Source organism: Adiantum capillus-veneris, chromosome 1 (genome assembly GCF_014529385.1).
Source record: "Adiantum capillus-veneris isolate H3 chromosome 1, ASM1452938v2, whole genome shotgun sequence".
Classification (NCBI taxonomy): Eukaryota; Viridiplantae; Streptophyta; class Polypodiopsida; order Polypodiales; family Pteridaceae; genus Adiantum; species Adiantum capillus-veneris.
In genome coordinates, this window is record NC_140931.1 from 114,166,118 (window position 1) to 114,171,197 (window position 5,080).

The following is a 5,080-nucleotide window of genomic DNA, read 5'->3' on the forward strand; positions in this document are numbered from 1 at the left end:
ACACTTCATAAATGACACTATGGATATCCTCATGGATATGCTTTCAATCAAGCATCGGAAATCCACACCATATTATCCTAGATGCAATGGGCAGGCTGAAAGCAGCAACAAGACCATTAAGACTATCCTCACAAAGATTGTGCAGAAAAAGCCAGAACAGTGGGACTTGAAGCTTCAGACTGCTCTATGGGCATATAGAACAGCTTATAAGGTCACTATGGGATTAACACCATTCAGAATGGTGTATGGCATTGAAGCTATTGTCCCTATGAAATTTGTTATACCGAGTCTCAGAATGGCTGTAGAGTATGGTTTAGATTTTCATCACAATCTGAACAACAGACTGGAAGAGCTAACTCAATTAGATGAGCTGAGACAGAGGGCTGTGTTGGAACAAGAAATTGTTTAGCAAAGAAGGAAACACTGGCATGGCAGATGAATTAAGGTTCGAGAGTTTCAAAAAGGTGATATGATTCTATTATATCAGTCCAAATTAGGCCCTAAGAAATCAAACTTAAAGATACCCTGGGCAGGACCATGGGTGTTCTCAAAAGGCACGGTACGGTTGAAAGATATGTCTGGATTATTGTTGCCAGGGGTATATAATGGAGCTAAAATCAAGCTCTATTATTCAGAAGCCAGGGGAACGTGCATTGATGGTTTGGGAGCTGAAGACCAGGCGAATCCGGAATCAGCTATTTTAGGTCTTTTCCATGTACAACCAGTTCCAAAAACAGTCAAAAAGCCAGAACATCACCAGTGTGATAAAACCCTGTCCAGACTAGAACCAGAAAAGTATGGACACCAATATCAGTTTTTGGGGGACCAACGGTCAGATGGAATATCAATAGTAATCATTTCAAAGACGAGCAAAATTCTTGTCCAATGCATGTCTGCCACGTCACTTGCAATGCACAGAACTCTAGGAACAATAAGTGGTGGAGCTTTTATGGCGCGAACGCGTATAACAGTAAGGCGAGTAAGCGTTTTTTCTCGCAAATCTCCTGCGCGACGCTTACCTTCTGTTGTCCATTCCCCATCGCCAAGCTCCGAAGCTTCCTCACTGCAGCCGCAAACCTCTTCTTCTGAGGAGACTGTGGATTGTCGCTTATCCTTGCCAACCACACCTGGATACGGTGGTGCACCCAAGTTTTGTCGACCGAAGAAAAAGCCAATATCAGGTATGTGAAAATTAGCAGGTTGATGGTGGTACTCTTGAGCGTGTGCTTGATGCAGGGTACAACAAGCATGGTTGGGATGTGTATGCCAAATGTGGCTTTTAGCAGGGTAGGGACGACTTTCCACTCATTGGTTGGGATACATAGAAGTGATGGAGATTGGTGAATATCATCAGATACAATGTTATATTGTGTATGAAAATTTAGGAGGACCGGATCAATTGTTTCAGGGGCTTTCATGTGCTAGACAGCACGTATCTCCTAGCTCATCAATCGGGTTATCCGACAGGTTTGTGACTCAGATTGATGGCAGTCGTCAAAGTGGTTGGAGTTCCTCCCATGGGTATGGTGCCTTTTATGGTAAGCTAAACAAAATTAAAGTGGAGTTCGGACATGAGGCATAAGCTGGGGCATAATCAGTTCAACATGAGCTTTTTTTTTTTGGCAGCTATGGTCAAGGGCATGCATGGCGGTGTGAAGGGCCGCTTAAGTGCATTTTTTTTAAAGCATGCAAAAAAAGAGGAGCAAAGAGGGGGTGGCGTGGAGTAGTAGAGAGGGGGGCCGCCATCTGGAGGGCATGCAAGACCGGGGAGTGCATGAGAGGAGGCTGCAGTGGGCCGAGGGTGGCACCATGGAGGAAGGCCAGAGCAAGGGAGCATGGCGGGCTGCCATATCCAGTAGCAGGCAGAGGAGGATGGGCCTTCAAGGGCGCTGCAGGAGGGTCACCTGGAGGTGATTAGGTGGCAAGTCATGAGGGCAAGCTGGTTGAGGGACTGCCTGAAGTCGCGAGGAAGGGCCAAGAGGGCCAGCAGGAAGTTGCTTCATTCAATAGCGCAGTGAGCATTGGATGCTTCAGGGTGGAAAGTTGAGTGTTGAAGGGGGTTAAAGGTTGGAATGCAGAGCCGCCATCAGTATCCAAAGCAACAGTTATTGGTTTCCACACAGTCATAGCGCAGAGAGTGGGCCTACCAGCTTGGTAGCGCTATAGTTAAAAGCTCGTAAGTAGGCTTGCATACTGGGAGTCAACGCCGCAATCTTCGTCGCCCTTGCGGATGCAATAAGAGGAGCTCGGAGTATGAAAGGAAGGAACGTGTTGTAGAGGCCGATCAGGATCAAGAGAAAGAAAAGGTGTTATATGGTAGGTAATGTTTGGGTGTTCAAGCAAGGGAATACAGGGTAGTCGCAACTTGCATGGAATGGAGGACAGGTCGACCCAAAGGCTATGGTGATTGTGAAGCAAAGGCCGATGACAATTTTTCCTTGAAACCCATCGTTATAATATTCACCCCCATTTGGAAGTTATTGTAGTGATATTTGCCAATATGTCTCTCCAAATTGTGTCAATCTCCTCCCTCACTCTCATGATTAACTGTTTGCCCAAGTATGTGTGTGCGAGGGCGGGTGGTATATGCAAAAGAGATTGGAATTGGCTATAAAGCTAGTGCCTATTGTAGGCTTTGAAAGTTCAAGGAAATATTGGTGTCTTCCAGAGATGTTGCAAGTGATGGTGTGTGAGTCAATATTGAATAGCATGAATCTAGGTGAGGGTGAGGTGCTTGGTGCTAGGATTGTATGCAATTAAGGTTGGTTGGGAAGGAGCAAGGACAATAGTCGTTGCTAGATTGTGAGTCTCGGTGTGTGTTTACTAGGGGATAGGGGTGCTGTGGAATCACTGGGTTATATAGAGGTAGTCAGATTATGTGCTCGGTGTTTTCCCATTTCTCCCTTTCCATCTTGTGGTGCCCGCACAGAGGATCCACTGATTGCTTCCTAACAAGGTGTTCGTGAGTCAAGATGAAGCAGGAGTTTGGTCCGGTGTTCAAAGGAGATGAAGATGCTGATGATTGGATTGCAGATTTTGAGTTATTCATGCTGACAGTATTGCAGATGCCAGGTGATGAAGCAAAGCTCCAGACTCTACCTTTGGTGCTGTGAGGTAAAGCAAAATCTTGGTTCGATGGCTTAGAAGATGTGCACAAGCAGAACTGGATCGGATTTCGCGAGCAATTTCTACAAAGGTATAGAAAGGTGGTGTCGGCTTCGGAAGCAGATGCAAAGATTAAAGGTTTGCAACAGGACGTAAGTGCAAATTTCGATACTTTTGTCGATAAATTTGAAGCTTATTGGGGGGATTTTGCGACTACTACCCAAGCAACCAATGTGGGGTATTTTAAGCTAGAAAAGTTTCTATCTTGCTTGCATCCCTATGTTTGTGAGAGAGTGGACTATGAAGATCCAAGGACTTAGACGAAGCTGTCAGAGCCGCCAGAGCAAAGAGTCGAAAGATGAAGAAGAAGATGGAGGCAGGATTGCTACAGTCGGCAATCACGGTAGCCAGTGGACCTAGGCCCAAACAGATTGATGGATATCAAGAGGTAAAAGCCCTGTCTTTTATTGATATGCATTTGATCAAAGCACATGAAACTGATGCCAGGATAGAAGAGGTAGAACAAGTGCCAACCAGGTCTCAAAAGATACAGAGAGGCATATTCAAAATGCCACCTAGTTTGCTTCCTCAAGAGGACGAGGTGATAGAAGATCTTAAAGAAGAGGTGTCAGTTCTAGAGCCAGCAACGAGGCTGACAATAAAAGTGCAAGAACCGACAAGATGAGAAGAGGAGTCCAACAGTTCTCATAGCTCCAACAGCAGTTTGGACACAGATAGCATATGGGAGACAGAATCCATCTCTTCTAGGTATGAAAGTTATGATGTTTTTCATGTAGATGAAGTGGAGCAAGATATATGCGAGTTGCCAGCCAGCCAGCTAAAGGTCGAAGAGAAGTAAAGTGTTGCACCTTGTGGGAGCCAGCCAGTCGAGCAGCCCTATCTTGTGTCTCGTGATGATGAGTCCCTATTGGAGGAAGAGGTATGGTTTGATTGTGCATCCGACTTAATTGAAGAGCATGCTTTTGAGGATGACTTACAGGAGCTAGGAACAGAAGCAGTGGGAGGTCAAGTTGATTTGTCTATGCTGGGGGTGGGGAAACTTTGCCTTGGTGGACATGTCGAGGTGCACTTTGACGTTTTGGAGTTTGTGTGTGGTCGTGGAGAGCTAGCTCCGGCAGATGACTCTAAGGAAACTGATACAGGTGCAGCCTATAAGAGTGAGGCTCCATGCAAAGAGGAAGGTGCCACCAACCTTGTAGGTGATGAGGTATTTGAAGAACAGGTTGAAGCTTGAGCAGGTTATGCTCTTGGGTACGAAAAGGTGGCCTTGGAGCCATTTATAGAGAGTGTGGATACAGGTTTGTAAGGAAAACATATTTGATTGGCTATGCAGCAAGTGGAGGCAAATGGCAAGGTTTGGCTACATTATGCTATGCTATTGATAGCTATGTTGTTCCAGGTTGCTTTGCAAGGTGTACTATGTTGGGGTATAAAGCCCAATGTGGTCGCCTAGGTAAGTGCGCGAGCCTCCAGGTATGTACACATATTCTTTTGTAAAAACCTAATAAGAACTCACTATGCTCTACACATTACAGTAGAGCGAGTTCACCATATCGTCGTCTTCTTCTTGCACTCTCTCTCGCGTCGCACTTCCGCTCGTACTCCTTCAACTGGTATCAGAGCTCAGATCGAGGCTCGGGGCAGCATTTGCAGGTAGCCAGAGTCACCTGCTCAGATTGGAGTGAGATTCGACAGGTGAAGACATGGCCCCAATTCCTGTGGGAACACCCGGATGGCTCGGTGTACTCAAAATTTCATTCTGAGGTCATCTCGGCCACCGTTCGGCTTCAACAAAGATCTGCGCATGCCATTTTCGACTACGTGATCTCGGCGGGTGCAGATCCGACTCTACAATTTTGGGGTTTCGACCTACGACTGCAAGTGCTGAGGATATCTGCACTTCCAGAGTGCTGATTTGTGGCTATCTACACAATGAAGGACGGCTTACAGTTCT

The 5,080-nt window shown here is 46.1% G+C and overlaps 1 pseudogene; it reads left to right on the top strand.

The window, feature by feature from the left end:
* Window positions 1–2,972: 2,972 nt before the first annotated feature.
* On the top strand, window positions 2,973–4,432 carry LOC147465388 (uncharacterized; annotated as a pseudogene).
* The last annotated feature ends 648 nt before the right edge of the window (window positions 4,433–5,080 follow it).